Here is a 17,208-nt window from a genome sequence, read left to right as displayed (position 1 = left end):
GGGTAGGATTTCCTCAGGAGGAACATCCCTGAGCTTGAATTGCAGTAAAGCCCAGGAATTTATGCAGTTCTTTGTTGCAAACCCGGCAAATTGGATGGGCAGAGAAAAGGGAAAAAAAAAAACCAACCCAGAGAATGAAAAATGAAGTAAAAACCTTTCCTAAAGAGCGAGATCCTTTGAACTGGGCTAATCCCAGCCCTGGGAGGATACGAGGGGTGCAGAAAGCCGGGCAGGAGTTTGTGATTGAAGGTTCCTGGTGAAGAGCACAGCAGAATTTGCTCGGCCTCTGAGCGCTGTGACTTTGAGGGAGCGTCCACTGGCCTTGCCAGGCTGGAGACGGCAGCTCTGAAGAGTTAACTCTGCATCCTGCAGGGAGTGTGGGCACAGCTGCCGGGGCTCTGCCGAAAGGAAAAGCCTCTGGCAAGTTCCAGCTCCGCAGGGAGGGGAGCAGGGCTTTGCACAGACAGATGAAGCTGTTGCTCAGGATGGAGCTGCTGTTTTCTGTCCAGCTGCTGCTCACAGAACAATTTGTATTCTCGGAGGGGGCCGCTTTTTCTCTGTCTTCGCTCTCCAAAGTTCAAGATCCTCTTCTGGAAGTTGCATTTAACCTTTAAGAAACAAGCTGAAGTCTCGGTCCGTGACCTGGGAGGATGGGGGCAGGGAGGGGAAGAAATATCAAAGCGTCTCACCAGAGACACCTTTAGAAGTGCCTAACAAGGCATTCCATTGAAAACGGGAGAAAAGGACACTTAACTGGAGTGACAGGAGCTGGAGAGGGGCAGAGGAACATCCACCTCAGGACAGGGATGACAGACCCAGGAGCTGGAGTGGCAGCTTTGTCACACGGCTCCTGGAAAAGGCAGGAAGGGAGATAAGAGCAGGGCAGGTGTGGAGAGAACTCGTGTGACTCTTCACAATGGATGGAAAGGTTATCTCTGCACAGATTTCAGGTGATAATGCTGAGAGGAAATGTCATTTCTCCCTTTTCCCTGCCTTTCCTGTCCTGCTGATCCTTCTGTGGCACAAAGAGGGGTCACTGCCGGCTGCTTTTGAGCTGTCTGGAGGCCAAGGCCGGTTGTGATGCAGATGGTTTGTCTGATGTGGTGCAGGGAAGGAATTCGGTCTCGGTGGGGGTTGGAGCAACAGCAGCTCCCGTGGTGTTGATCATTAATGTGATGGGAACCTTCAGACAGAGCTTCCCCTCCGGGGCTGGAGCAGCTGGGGGTGATTCTTGTCCCTGAATCTTGTCCCTTGGCAATCAGGAGGGGCTGCCCTGATGGCAGCGGGGCACAGAGCAGAGGCAGAGCCCGGCAGTGCCCGATCTCCTCAGCGGGGCTGGAGCTGTGGAGCTCCCTTTGGGGAGCTGTGTCCCCCTCCCCGGGGCCCTGGGGCTCCCTTGGGAGCTGTGTCCCCCTCCCTGGGGCTCCCTTGGGAGCTGTGTCCCCCTTCCCGGGGCCCTGGGGCTCCCTTGGGAGCTGTGTCCCCCTCCCCGGGGCCCTGGGGCTCCCTTGGGAGCTGTGTCCCCCTCCCCAGGGCCCTGGGGCTCCCTTGGGAGCTGTGTCCCCCTCCCCGGGGCCCTGGGGCTCCCCCAGCCTGGCAGGAGCTGCGGGTGCCCCCCAAAATCTCCTCTGTGCTGCCTCACTGCTGCTGCTGCTGCGCCCAGCCCGGGCTGAGACAGCGCTCGGCCAGCTCAGGGATCCCGTGAGCTGTGTCCCTCAGGGGGAATCGGGATCACTGGAATTGGGATCACTGGAGCTGGGATCACTGGAGCTGGGATCACTGGAGCTGGGATCACTGGAACTGGGATCACTGGAGCTGGGATCACTGGAGCTGGGATCACTGGAGCTGGGATCACTGGAATCGGGATCACTGGAGCTGGGATCACTGGAATTGGGATCACTGGAGCTGGGATCACTGGAATTGGGATCACTGGAGCTGGGATCACTGGAATCGGGATCACTGGAGCTGGGATCACTGGAATTGGGATCACTGGAGCTGGGATCACTGGAATTGGGATCACTGGAGCTGGGATCACTGGAATTGGGATCACTGGAGCTGGGATCACTGGAATTGGGATCACTGGAGCTGGGATCACTGGAGCTGGGATCACTGGAGCTGGGATCACTGGAATTGGGATCACTGGAGCTGGGATCACTGGAGCTGGGATCACTGGAGCTGGGATCACTGGAGCTGGGATCACTGGAATTGGGATCACTGGAGCTGGGATCACTGGAATTGGGATCACTGGAATCAGTATTTGGAGCTCAGATCACTGGAATCAGATGGGATATTTGGAATTAATTGGGATATTTGGAATAATTCGGGATCACCGGAGCTCAGATCACTGGAATCAATCAGGATATTTGGATCAATCAGGATGTTTGGAATCAATCAGGATGTTTGGAGCAATCAGGATATTTGGAATCAATGGGGATGTTTGGAATCAATCAGGATCACTGGAGCTCAGATCACTGGAATCAATCAGGATATTTGGATCAATCAGGATATTTGGATCAATCAGGATATTTGGAATCAATCAGGATATTTGGATCAATCAGGATGTTTGGATCAATCAGGATATTTGGATCAATCAGGATATTTGGAATCAATCAGGATGTTTGGATTAATCAGGATATTTGGATCAATCAGGATATTTGGAATCAATCAGGATGTTTGGATCAATCAGGACATTTGGAATCAATCGGGATGTTTGGATCAATCAGGATGTTTGGATCAATCAGGATGTTTGGAATCAATGGGGATATTTGGATCAATCAGGATATTTGGATCAATCAGGATGTTTGGATCAATCAGGATGTTTGGATCAATCAGGATATTTGGAATCAATGGGGATATTTGGATCAATCAGGATATTTGGAATCAATCAGGATGTTTGGATCAATCAGGATATTTGGAATCAATCAGGATGTTTGGATCAATCAGGATATTTGGAATCAATCAGGATGTTTGGAATCAATCAGGATGTTTGGATCAATCGGGATGTTTGGAATCAATGGGGATATTTGGATCAATCAGGATATTTGGAATCAATGGGGATATTTGGATCAATCAGGATATTTGGAATCAATCAGGATATTTGGAATCAATCAGGATGTTTGGATCAATCAGGATATTTGGATCAATCAGGATGTTTGGAATCAATCAGGATGTTTGGATCAATCAGGATGTTTGGATCAATCGGGATGTTTGGATCAATCAGGATATTTGGATCAATCAGGATATTTGGATCAATCAGGATATTTGGATCAATCAGGATATTTGGAATCAATCAGGATGTTTGGAATCAATCAGGATGTTTGGATCAATCAGGATGTTTGGAATCAATCAGGATGTTTGGATCAATCAGGATGTTTGGATCAATCAGGATATTTGGAATCAATCAGGATGTTTGGAATCAATCAGGATGTTTGGATCAATCAGGATGTTTGGATCAATCAGGATATTTGGAATCAATGGGGATGTTTGGATCAATCAGGATATTTGGAATCAATCGGGATGTTTGGAATCAATCAGGATGTTTGGATCAATCAGGATGTTTGGAATCAATCAGGATGTTTGGATCAATCAGGATATTTGGATCAATCAGGATATTTGGATCAATCAGGATATTTGGATCAATCAGGATATTTGGAATCAATCAGGATGTTTGGATCAATCAGGATATTTGGAATCAATCGGGATGTTTGGAATCAATCAGGATGTTTGGATCAATCAGGATGTTTGGAATCAATCAGGATATTTAGATCAATCGGGATGTTTGGAATCAATCGGGATATTTGGATCAATCAGGATATTTGGAATCAATCGGGATATTTGGAATCAATCAGGATATTTGGAATCAATCCGGATATTTGGATCAATCAGGATATTTGGATCAATCGGGATGTTTGGATCAATCAGGATATTTGGAATCAATCAGGATGTTTGGATCAATCAGGATATTTGGATCAATCAGGATATTTGGAACAATCAGGATATTTAGATCAATCGGGATGTTTGGAATCAATCGGGATATTTGGATCAATCAGGATATTTGGATCAATCAGGATATTTGGATCAATCAGGATGTTTGGAATCAATCAGGATGTTTGGAATCAATCAGGATGTTTGGAATCAATCAGGATGTTTGGAATCAATCAGGATGTTTGGAATCAATCGGGATGTTTGGATCAATCAGGATGTTTGGATCAATCAGGATATTTAGATCAATCGGGATGTTTGGAATCAATCGGGATATTTGGATCAATCAGGATATTTGGAATCAATCAGGATATTTGGATCAATCAGGATATTTGGATCAATCGGGATATTTGGATCAATCAGGATATTTGGATCAATCGGGATGTTTGGATCAATCAGGATATTTGGAATCAATCGGGATATTTGGAATCAATCGGGATATTTGGAATCAATCGGGATATTTGGATCAATCAGGATGTTTGGAATCAATCGGGATATTTGGAATCAATCAGGATATTTGGAATCAATCAGGATATTTGGATCAATCAGGATATTTGGATCAATCAGGATGTTTGGAATCAATCAGGATGTTTGGATCAATCAGGATATTTGGAATCAATCAGGATATTTGGAATCAATCGGGATGTTTGGATCAATCAGGATGTTTGGATCAATCAGGATGTTTGGAATCAATCAGGATATTTGGAATCAATCAGGATATTTGGATCAATCAGGATATTTGGATCAATCAGGATATTTGGATCAATCAGGATATTTGGATCAATCAGGATATTTGGATCAATCAGGATATTTGGATCAATCAGGATGTTTGGATCAATCAGGATATTTGGAATCAATCGGGATGTTTGGATCAATCAGGATATTTGGAATCAATCAGGATGTTTGGATCAATCAGGATATTTGGAATCAATCAGGATATTTGGATCAATCAGGATATTTGGAATCAATCAGGATGTTTGGAATCAATCAGGATGTTTGGAATCAATCAGGATGTTTGGAATCAATCAGGATGTTTGGATCAATCAGGATGTTTGGATCAATCAGGATATTTAGATCAATCAGGATATTTGGATCAATCAGGATATTTGGATCAATCAGGATATTTGGATCAATCAGGATATTTGGATCAATCAGGATATTTGGATCAATCAGGATCACTGGAGCTGTCGGGATGCTGGGCTCAGCTCCCAGCACAGACCCCCCAGTGCTCCCAGTGCCGTGGGGCTCTCCCCCGCAGGCTCAGCACGGGGTACCTGCTCTGCCACAGGCACCTCTCTGCAGAGCTGTAATTGAGTTAGAGGTTACCATGGCAACCCCTGCAATTAATTAAAGTGCCTGGGCATGGGAAGTTTAGAGATGCAGAAAACATTTTCATATATAAATAGTGCAATCTGTTTGTGCTCCGAGGATTTGCCCCTTCCCTTTTTCTCCTCCAATCTCAGCTGAGAAATTGGTCTTTTTTTTCCCACCCCCCATTTTTTCTCCCCCTGGGGATTGACAAATCCTCGAGTTGTTGCCCATCAAGAGGGGAAATAAAGTCCCTGTGGTTCGTGTCCACCTGCTGAATGCTGAGGGAGCAGCTCAGGACGGGGATGAGCCTTCCCAGGGCAACCCAGGCCACTGTGCCCAGCATCTCCTGTGTCCCTGGGTGTCCCTGAGTGTCCCTGAGTGTCCCTGAGTGTCCCTGAGTGCCCCTGGGTGTCCCTGAGTGTCTCTGGGTGCCCCTGAGTGTCCCTGAGTGTCCCTGAGTGTCCCTGGGTGTCCCTGGGTGCCCCTGGGTGCCCCTGAGTGTCCCTGAGTGTCCCTGGGTGTCCCTGAGTGCCCCTGGGTGCCCCTGAGTGTCCCTGAGTGTCCCTGAGTGTCCCTGGGTGCCCCTGGGTGTCCCTGAGTGTCCCTGAGTGTCCCTGGGTGCCCCTGAGTGTCCCTGAGTGTCCCTGGCTGTCCCTGGGTACCCCTGGCTGTCCCTGAGTGTCCCTGGGTGCCCCTGAGTGTCCCTGGGTGCCCCTGGGTACCCCTGGCTGTCCCTGGGTGTCCCTGAGTGCCCCTGGGTGCCCCTGAGTGTCCCTGAGTGCCCCTGGGTGTCCCTGGCTGTCCCTGGGTACCCCTGGGTGTCCCTGAGTGTCCCTGGGTGCCCCTGGCTGTCCCTGGGTGCCCCTGGGTGTCCCTGAGTGTCCCTGGGTGCCCCTGGGTGCCCCTGGGTGTCCCTGAGTGTCCCTGAGTGTCCCTGGCTGTCCCTGGGTGTCCCTGGGTGCCCCTGGCTGTCCCTGGGTGCCCCTGGGTGCCCCTGGCTGTCCCTGGGTGTCCCTGAGTACCCCTGGCTGTTCCTGGGTACCCCTGTGTGTCCCTGTGTGTCCCTGTGTGCCCCTGGGTGTCCCTGAGTGTCCCTGAGTGCCCCTGAGTGTCCCTGGCTCTGTCCCTGGCTGTCCCTGGCTGTCCCTGGCTGTCCCTGGGTGCCCCTGAGTACCCCTGGGTGCCCCTGAGTACCCCTGGCTGTCCCTGGCTGTCCCTGAGTGTCCCTGAGTGTCCCTGGGTGCCCCTGGCTGTCCCTGGGTGCCCGCCTGGCTCTGGCCCTGTGTGTCCCCCAGCCAGCCCGGCTGTCCCGGCTCTGCTGTGACCGGAGCACCCAGCGCTGCCGCTCCTGCCCTGGCTCTGTGCTGCTCACCCAGGGGAGAACCTGAGCAGCGAGGGGGGCAGAGCCCCGGGGTCTGCAGTGAAACGCGGGGGTCCCAGTGAAACACGGGGGTCCCAGCGCTTAAACACGGGGGTCCCAGCACTTAAACACGGGGGTCCCAGCACTTCCCAGTGAAACACGGGGGTCCCAGCAATTCCCAGTGAAACACGGGGGTCCCAGCAATTCCCAGTGAAACACGGGGGTCCCAGCACTTCCCAGTGAAACACGGGGGTCCCAGCAATTCCCAGTGAAACACGGGGGTCCCAGCAATTCCCAGTGAAGCACGGGGGTCCCAGCACTTCCCAGTGAAGCACGGGGGTCTCAGCACTTCCCAGGCTGGTTCTTTCCCTTTCAGTGCCAACTTTGCTCCTCTGGGCTCTGCCCCTGGCTGGAGGAGCTCTGCGGCACAGCCGATGTGATGGGAGCGTCCCCAGGGAGGGAGGTGACCCAAATCCAGCAGGAATTGATGTGTTCTGGCAGCAGGATGGACCCGCAGCACCTCCCACCCTGCCAGGGGAGGGCACAGAGCCCCCGAGAACATTTCCCTGCCCGACTTCAGCGGAGCCTGCCCGGCCAGCAGAGCCGTGCCTTTGTCACCTGCGTGCAAATCAAAGCACGAAATCAGGATTAATGCTGAAAGGCCGAGCTTTGAGCGCCAGCGCTGAGCTGATCTTCAAACGCCAGCAGCTCCCATCTCCTCAGAGACTCATCAGAGTCGTTATCAAAGCACTGAGCACAAACAAGCTCCTGCTGCTGTGACAAATCGTTCAGGATCACACCCGCACATGGTCCCGGGCAGCCTCGGAGCTCCCGGGGAGGGAGGGGGAAGAGCTCGGGAATGGCCCCGGACCCCTGAGCGCTCCCAGGGCAGCTTTTCCAAGGTTTTCTGCTCAGGGCCGCGTTGTTGGGCTGCAGAAGCTCGGGATGGAGCAGCGGATCCCTGTAAAACACGGGGGCACTTGTGGGGTTGTGATGGAACCCCGGGCAGGACAGGCAGAGCTGAGGAGGAACAGCTCAGCTCCAGCTGGGCCTCACCAGGGCTCAGTGCCAGGTGCCAGGGGCAGAAAAGAGGCCAAAATAACCCCCAAGAGGACAAAACTTCCAGGTGCAGAAGGAGAAAAAGAGATGGATGCTCGATGATGGCGGAGGAATGGATTCAGGCTGGCAAATACCTGCGGGGGTGAGTTCTGACCGAGTTTTGTGTCCTCAGACTCTGCCGCTGGATCTCTGTGCTGGCTCCTTCAGGAAGGTGGGATGGAGCTGCTGGGGACAGCCCCAGGGACTGGGAGAAGTCCCTGAATTAAATCTGCTGCCATGAAAGGGCCGCGCTCTCGGTGGCACCTCCTGCCCTTCCCTGCGTTCGCACCCCCTGGGAAGGTGCAGATTTCACTCCCCAGCATTATTCCCTTCCTTCCCATTATCCCATCGTTTTATCCTCATGTACTCCAATGCACTGGGGGTTTCTAAATGGTGTGTAAAATGAACATCTGCCACTGGCAGGGTTGGCACATCTGGATCCATTAATTTTTCATTATTTCCCCGTGTTGGAGGTCAGATGTTTCGCAATGTGGTAACGCAAGAGATTCCACTGGTGGGTTTAATGTCTCTGAAGCAGATAATTCTATTTATAAAAGTGTTTTAAACCCCCAAACTGTGAGAGCTAACTGCTAGAAAGGTTTCATTTTCTAATTATGTATATTTTTAATCAAGAATCCTGCAGAACTTATCCAAACACCGACCCATTTATGACTTATAAAAGTTTGGAGAGTGGATTCTTCCTCTCTCTCTTGTTCCCTGGATGGCTCTGCTGGGGTTTGCTCTACCACTCGTGTGCTTTTTGCCTCTCTCCTGTTTTAAGCAGGAGAAATCACTTATTGGCATTCAGGGTCTGGAAGCAGAATAAACAGAGGTTACATTTGTTAAATAAACAAAGCTGATGGGCTCTAAGGTAACTCTTTTTTGGCCCATTGCCACTTTTATTTGGTACCCTGATCCCAGGGGCTCTGGGGCTCTCCCAGGGGAAAATTGTGCTCATGAACGATCAGTAAAACTCGGAATTATTGCCTCACTGCTGTGCCCAGGGCTGGGATTTCATTTTCCTCCCTGCAGCCCAGCCCAGCTCACCCCAGTCCTTCCCTCCCTGCCCGGGGCTGGGCTGGTCCCTGCTGGAGCTGGGAGTAAAGCAAATGTCACCCAAAGGTCACCCAGCAGCAGAGAGCTCCGCCGGGGTGCTCGCTGAATTTCAATGGGGAGGAAAAAAAAAGATAATAAAGAAGAAAGTTTTAATTTTCTCGGCATTTGGTGCGTGTGGAGCAGCATCGCCTCGGGCCGGGCTGGGAACAGCAAAGCTCAGCCTCTCTCAGCTCCTCACTTTCACCTGGAAGGACAAATTCAAGGACAGGGAAGGGACGAGGATGGAAGGGACCGAGCTGAGCCTCTGCAGGGCAACGTTTTCACCTGAATTTCGGAGCAGGGAGGAGATGCTGCCCCTGAAATCCTTGCTGTGTTCAAGTCCCAGGTGCCACCTCCTTCAGCCTTTTCGTCGGCCCAATCAACTCTGAATTTCAGAGGCTGAAACAGAGATTTGTTCGCCCCCAATCCAGCACTTGACATTTAACGCCAAGCTTGGTCCTGTGTTGGGAAAATGAATTTATTTCATCTCCTTGGCAGCTTCTCCCCCGTCTCCTCTGCATCCCCGCTGTGCCAGATGCCAGCCTGGAGCGGCAGTGGCAGCCCCTGGGGACACCAGAAACGCTCGCAGGAGCAGAAATGGTGTTTTCCTGTGCCCGGGGTAAAGCAGGAGCGCCTGGGCTGGCTCCGGGGATTTTCTGCATTTGGGATATTCCAGGAAGGGCTCTCCCATCCCCAGCCGGTTCAGCACGGCGTGTTCTCGGCGTTTCTGAGCGCCTGGCGGGGCAGCATTTGGGCAAGGAGGGAGCGCAGGTGCGGCCAGGGAGGTTCGGTCCTGCCGCAGAAAATCCAGGAGCTCTGAGCGGCAGGAGGAGGTTCTGTCATCACCAATGTTCAGTCTCTGCAGCCCCGTGTTACTTCTGCAGGGAAATCTGAACGCAGATTTGCACAGGGATGGGACTGAAGGGCAGAAAACCGCGCTGCTGAAAATGTAAATGGGTGTCAGGGACGTGGTGCTCGGGAGAGGGAAAAACCCAAGCAGATCTGTTTTGTGTTGCTTCTTCTCGGCTCTAACGAGCTCATCAGTGCAGGAACCAGAGCAATTAATTCCTTTCTTTATCCCAGCCCAGGCTGTCTCCCGCAGGAGCGGAGCTCAGCTCCTGCCCCTTGGAAATCGGGATTTCTCTGCTGATCCCGGTCCTTGGCTGTGCTTTGGGGCTCTCCCACACCTCACCCTCTCCGTGATGGGTTAGAAGTGTCACAGTTCTCATTCTCTGCCGCTCGAGCTGCAGCCCCTGGACTTGAGCTGAAACCTCGAGTGAAGCAGGAGCAGCGGGGGTTTCAATAACTCCCGAATGGGCGCAGTAAATCAGACATTGCAGGTTTGGAGTCACAAAGGAGAGCGGCAGGAGGTGGCTCTGGAAGCTGTGACATCTGCTCAGCATTTCCTGGCTGCCTCAGGAGCCGCCGGAGGGAAACCTGTTGGATTTGTCACTGCGTCCAGCACTCCGGCGAATTCTGGCCCTGGGAGTGCCTGGATGCGCTCGGGGTCCGGCTTTGGAGCATCCTGTGCAGCCACCAGCCGGGATCAGCAGCGGGGCTTTGTCCCCGGCCACCAAGGGATGCTGAGGGCAGGGACTGAGCCATTCCCTGTGCCAGCTGCTCCCCTCTGGAGCCACTGGCAGCCCCAGGCGGTGCAGAGAGCGCGGCTCCATCCCAGATCCCGGCATGCGGGATCCCGCTGTGGGGCTCGTTCTGCAGGGAAATAACTCAGATCTCCCCCAGGCACAGCCCAGCTCTGCCCAGGGAAGGGCTCCCTGTGAGGAGCAGGGAAACGGGAGATGCTGGAGCTGAGGGCTGGGGACACCTTTGGGTCGGGGACACCTTTGGGTCAGGGACACGTTTGGGTCAGGGACACCTTTGGGTCGGGGACACCTTTGGGTTGGGGACACCTTTGGGTCGGGGACACCTTTGGATTGGGGACACCTTTGGGTCGGGGACACCTTTGGGGTCAGGGACATCTTTGGATTGGGGACACCTTTGGGGTCAGGGACACCTTTGGGGTCAGGGACATCTTTGGATTGGGGACACCTTTGGGTCAGGGACACCTTTGGGGTCAGGGACATCTTTGGGTCAGGGACACCTTTGGGTCGGGGACACCTTTGGGTCGGGGACACCTTTGGGTTGGGGACACCTTTGGATTGGGGACACCTTTGGGGTCAGGGACACCTTTGGGGTCAGGGACACCTTTGGGTCAGGGACACCTTTGGGTTGGGGACACCTTTGGGGTCAGGGACACCTTTGGGTCAGGGACACCTTTGGGTTGGGGACACCTTTGGGGTCAGGGACATCTTTGGGTCAAGGACACCTTTGGGTCAGGGACACCTTTGGGTCGGGGACACCTTTGGGTTGGGGACACCTTTGGATTGGGGACACCTTTGGGTCGGGGACACCTTTGGGTCAGGGACACCTTTGGGTCAGGGACACCTTTGGGTCGGGGACACCTTTGGGGTCAGGGACACCTTTGGGGTCAGGGACATCTTTGGGTCGGGGACACCTTTGGGTTGGGGACACCTTTGGGTTGGGGATGTTGCTGTTGGCACAAGAAGCTGCCAGGTTTGGTGCCTCTGGTGCTCTGGCTCAGGCTCCGATCCGTGCGAGGTTTATTCACCTGCACATCCAAAGGCGGCCGAGCAGAGGACAGGAAATGTTCTGTCACCTCTGAGTGTGGCTCGGGTTCTTCACCAGAGTGCTCCCCTCCAGCCCTCGGTGTGTGATCTGTGTCCTGACCGAGACATTCCCCCTTGAAACCTCCCCAAGGCACAGCAGAATCATCTCCTCGTCATTCCCTCAGCCAAACGGAGCTCTCCCACCTACAGATCCCGTCCAGATTAATGTCTAACATCAGAGATCCCCCTGTTAGCTGCCAAACACCCTCTTTGCCAAAGCTCTGCTGCTTTTCCACCTCCTCCAGGCCACTGGGCACCTCAGAATTATCTTCTGTGGGTGGGGTAGCACAGAGGTAGCGTCCGACTGGGTTTTTTTGGGATTGTGCCGTTGTTTGTGGGCTGTGTGGTGTGAAATCGATGGTATTTCCTGGCTGAAATTAATGTTATTTCATGGCTGAAATCAATGCTATTTCCTGGATGAAATCAATGTTATTTCCTGGCTGAAATCAATGTTATTTCCTGGCTGAAATTAATGTTATTTCCTGGCTGAAATCAATGTTATTTCCTGGCTGAAATCAATGCTATTTCATGGCTGAAATCAAAGTTATTTCCTGGCTGAAATAATGTAATTTCATGGCTGAAATCAAAGTTATTTCCTGGCTGAAATCAATGTTATTTCATGGCTGAAATCAAAGTTATTTCCTGTCTGAAATCAAAGTTATTTAATGGCTGAAATCAATGTTATTTCCTGGCTGAAATAATGTAATTTCCTGGCTGAAATCAAAGTTATTTAATGGCTGAAATCGATGTTATTTCATGGCTGAAATCAAAGTTATTTCCTGGCTGAAATAATGTAATTTCATGGCTGAAATCAATGTTATTTCCTGGCTGAAATCAATGTAATTTCATGGCTGAAATCAAAGTTATTTCCTGGCTGAAATCAAAGTTATTTCCTGGCTGAAATCAATGTTATTTCCTGGCTGAAATCAAAGTTATTTCCTGGCTGAAATAATGTAATTTCATGGCTGAAATCAAAGTTATTTAATGGCTGAAATCGATGTTATTTCATGGCTGAAATCAAAGTTATTTCCTGGCTGAAATCAATGTTATTTCCTGGCTGAAATCAATGTTATTTCCTGGCTGAAATCAATGTTATTTCCTGGCTGATCTTTGGGGTCCCTCCCAACCCTGACCGCCAGTAATGGGCACTCTAATGCCACTATTATAGATACATATGATATTGTTGGCTTTTAGCAAATACTGGAATGAAGGTTATGTGTGTAAGATTAGAAAATTTTGTTGTATTAATATAGTTTCCTTTATTTCTGTTATTGATGAAACTTAGAAATAATGGTATAATACATATATATGTTAAGCTATGACGTAGTATTAAAATAAAAAAAAAATAAAACTACTTTTGTGTGTATAACCCAGAGACTGAAAAGATAACTAGAGACCCCCTGCATTTGTAAACTCTCTTATCCAGATGAGGACAGCAGTGCCCAGAACTCTGGGGGAGGAATTTATTGCATTTCTGGTATCAGGGAATGTAAATCTCGATGGCCCCAAGAAGATTGATCCATTGGGAAGGGGGCAAGAGAAAACTGAACAGAAGAACCCCAAAGATCCTAAGCAGAATGTCTGAATATGTGTGAGAATTTATGGATATGTAGCAGGGTTCTGTTTTTAAGGGACAATCCTTTGTCAGTGAGGTGAATGCAGAGACACCCGGCCCTATCTGTATTCTTTATTTTTATCTCCTAATTGTCTTTTTCTATTAAACTTTTAAATCCTATAAAACAAATATGTGAACCTCGTTTTTCACAGCACGAATTCCGGTGTGAGCACCCTGACTTTGGGCAGCCAGTGACCCAAACATCTCCATTTATCCACTCGGTGCCCTCAGCTGCTCTGCAAAGCTCTGAGCTGGTGCTGGGGCTGGCAGCATCTCCTGGCTGGGCTGAGGGGACACTGCTATCCATCCTTGGGGTGTGTGCAGGCCTGAGGAGGCGAGCAGGGCTTCTCTGGGGAAAGGAAAACATCCAGGCAAAGCAGAGCTGTTAATCAGGAGTGGTTTGTTAGAGGGGCTGTGCTGCTGCCGGGCTTTGGGCAGCTCAGTGAGGGCTCTTTGTGGGACACAGCCCTGCCTGGGACGCTCTCAGAGCAGCTCCTTGCCCTCCTTCTCTTCCCCCCTTTCCCTGCACAGTGAATTTCTCCCTGGGACGCTCTCAGAGCAGCTCCTTGCCCTCCTTCTCTTCCCCCCTTTCCCTGTGCAGTGAATTTCTCCCTGGGAAGAGTTTTCCCCGTCCCTGGAGCGCTGCAGTGCCGGGTGAGGCAGGAGTGTGAGAGATTTTTCGGGGTGTGGACAGTCTGGGACACAGCAGAGACCTCTCTACAGTCGAGTGAGATGTTCATAATTTATTTCAGGGTGTGGGTGAGGGAGCCCTGCTCAGAGCCAACAGATGAAGCTCAAAGCAGGCTCAGAGGGAACAACAGAAAAGGGGTAGAACATGAATACAGGAGTTCAGGACTTAAGATAGCTAAGGAAGAGAGTAACAGAACAGAAGTGAGAGAGCTGGAAAAAGAGAGCGAGCTCTCCTTTACAATTGTTTATATAATCTATACATTGAATATTCTATTCCTTCACCAACCAATCTTTGTAAGTATACTAATACAGTAACACATGTGTGTGACCTATAGAAATCACCACTTTTGCATATTTTTAGTTATCTCAGGGTCCTTCAGACCTTTCCCTATAAGGCTGGGGAGAGGGGTCCCAGCTCAGTTTTACTGGGGGACAGAATGTGTTCTGGCTTGCCAGACCGGTTTCTTTGAATTATTCAAACCGTGCTTTCATTTGTATTTCTTCCTTAGCCTCTCTGGCTAAAGAGTCACATTTATAATTTCTTTCTGATCCTGCCTTTCCAGCACAGGAGCGGCTGCTGGCAGTCACATCTGGAGCAGGATCCTCCCGAGGCAGCCGGGGATGGCTTTGGGCACTGAGGTGGCTCTGGGGAACCCAAACCCCTCCCTGGCCACTGCTCCCGGGCGGATTTGGGCAGCCCTGGATGGAGTGTGAGGATCCTGGTGTGGCTCTGGTTGTGAGGATCACCAGGTTCAGCCCTGGATGGAATGTGAGGATCACCAGGTTCAGCCCTGGATGGAATGTGAGGATCACCAGGTTCAGCCCTGGATGGAGTGTGAGGATCACCAGGTTCAGCCCTGGATGGAGTGTGAGGATCACCAGGTTCAGCCCTGGATGGAGTGTGAGGATCCTGGTGTGGCTCTGCTGTCAGGATCACCAGGTTCAGGCTCTGCCGGTGCCTTTGATTCCTGCTGTGCTGCCTCACTCCGCTCCTCCAGGGCTGCAGGAGCCCGGAATATCAACAATTAACAATTAACAATTAACAATTCCTAGGATGGGTTTAGTCTAATTTGAATGAAAGGCCTCGGAGAAAGGGTCAGTGGGCTGGGAGGAATCGATCTCTGATGGGCAGCCCTTGGTTGTGGCTGCAGAATTGATGAGGGATGAGGCTGCCCTGAGCAGGCAGAGCTCAGCGCTGGTGTGACAGCACCACGAGGCTCCTGACACCCGGGCTGGGTGAGCAGAGGCTCAGGGGGAGCAGGAGGAGCCGTGTCTGGATCATTCCCGAGTTTTCTGCAGCCCCAATCCCACCTGGCTGTGCCTGGCACCGGCCTTGCCCCGAGTCCAGCCAGCTTCCCACAAACACAGCTGCTGGGGAGGGGAAAACGCTGCATTTCAGCTTCTCCTTGCATTTCAACTTCTCCCTGCATTTCAACTTCTCCTTGTATTTCAGCTTCTCCCTGCATTTCAACTTCTCCTTGCATTTCAGCTTCTCCCTGCATTTCAACTTCTTGCATTTCAACTTCTCCTTGCATTTCAACTTCTTGCATTTCAACTTCTCCCTGCATTTCAGCTTCTCCCTGCATTTCAGCTTCTCCCTGCATTTCAGCTTCTCCCTGCATTTCAGCTTCTCCCTGCATTTCAGCTTCTCCCTGCATTTCAACTTCTCCTTGCATTTCAGCTTCTCCCTGCATTTCAGCTTCTCCCTGCATTTCAACTTCTCCCTGCATTTCAGCTTCTCCCTGCATTTCAGCTTCTCCCTGCATTTCAGCTTCTCCCTGCTTTCTGAACTGCTCTGTGAACCCCTCAGAGCACTCCGGTGCTGCTGGAGCACTGGTGGAGGTAATGAGCTGGTTTCCCTGGTTAGACATAACAAAAATCCTGGAAGTGTTGGGAATGATGGAGGGAGCTGTGAAATTCCTCTTGCAAAGCCAACAGGAGCATCCCTCGGCCTGTCAGGAGCTCAGGGAAGGTTTTTATTCCATGTGTTCCCTGCTCTGCCCAGGTACCACCCCTTCCCTTTTCTATTAATGGCAGGAGACGTTTCCAGCCCTGCAGGGCACAGGCAGCATTTCCCAGCCGGGCTCGTTATTAATTCAGCCCCAAAATTTCAATTCCAGCCAGCCCGAGGTGAGGCTGCTGCCCTCATTGCTCCAGCAGGGTCCCCGGTAACAACCTCTGCTGCCTCATTTCCTTTTTTATCTGTAATAAAATAATAAATCTCTAATAGCACCAGGCACTGGGATTAAAATAAGCGTGGAAAAAACGGGCTCTGCTTGTCCGGGATATTTCCTAAAGGACTGTCAGCTGTTCAGGAAAATGAGCCGAGGTATAACTCATTTTTCACAGAGAATCAGGGGGAAATGCACTTTTTAAAGAGCAGAATCCTGTTTTTTTTTTGGTGTAAACTTTTTTGCTGCATTCTCTGTGAGCTCTGGAGCGGGGCTTTAATGAGCCTGGCGTTTGCAGGGAGCTCCGAGTGCCTTCCGCAGCAGGAGAACGAAACAGAAATAATCAGTGAGGGCCAGGATGCAGGGACAGAAATCACAGCACCTTTCCCAAATTCACAGTTTTAATTGTTGAATGCTGAGGTTTCAGCGCTGTCACGGGTAAATCGCTCTGATGGAGGCAAATCCTTTCAGGAAGGGCAAGTTTGTAAAGGAGCAGGAGCTGAAGGGACTTTTTCCTCCCTGGGATTTGAATGCTGGTGGTGTTTCCAGGATCTCTGCTCCTCCTTTCCTGCTCAGTCCCAGCTCCCCGAGTCTGACGAGATCGGTAATGAGCAGTAAATAATTGCTAGCCCTGGGCAAGTGTCTGAGCAGGAACGGGAGCGATTCCAGGTAGTGAGGGGGGATTTATCCCTCCATCCACCGAGCGGGGCTGGGGAAAGGAGGCTCCTGCTCTCGGGGTGCCCCTCACCCCCACACCGCCTGACATTTCTCACAAGAGTTCCGCTGCTAATTAGCACCTTTAAAATCCCATTTTTCTGGTCCGAGCTGTCCCAGCAGTGACAGCGGCGCTTCAGCCGCTTCTCAGCGCTGGGGAAGCCTGGGCTGGGCTTTGGGAAGATTTTTGGAAGCTTTAAGGTCAGTTTGTGTTCCAGGTGAGGCTTCAGAAACTGCCCAGAGCTTGAGATGGGATCAAACAAAGGGGAGCTGTGAGTGCTCTGAGGGGAAAATGCTTCTGTGGGGAAAGAGCTATCTCTAATTTAATTTAATTTAATTTAATTTAATTTAATTTTATATTTTAATATTTATTTTATTTTTATCTTTAATTTTAAACTATTTTTATTTTTATTTTTATTTTTATTTTTATTTTATTTTATTTTTATTTTTATTTTATTTTTTATTTTAATTTAAATTTTATTTATT

The sequence above is a fragment of the Pseudopodoces humilis genome, chromosome 30 (genome assembly GCF_049639895.1).
Source record: "Pseudopodoces humilis isolate 2021_Gansu_Grassland_sample_001 chromosome 30, ASM4963989v1, whole genome shotgun sequence".
Lineage (NCBI taxonomy): Eukaryota > Metazoa > Chordata > Aves > Passeriformes > Paridae > Pseudopodoces > Pseudopodoces humilis.
This window is presented reverse-complemented; position numbering follows the sequence as displayed.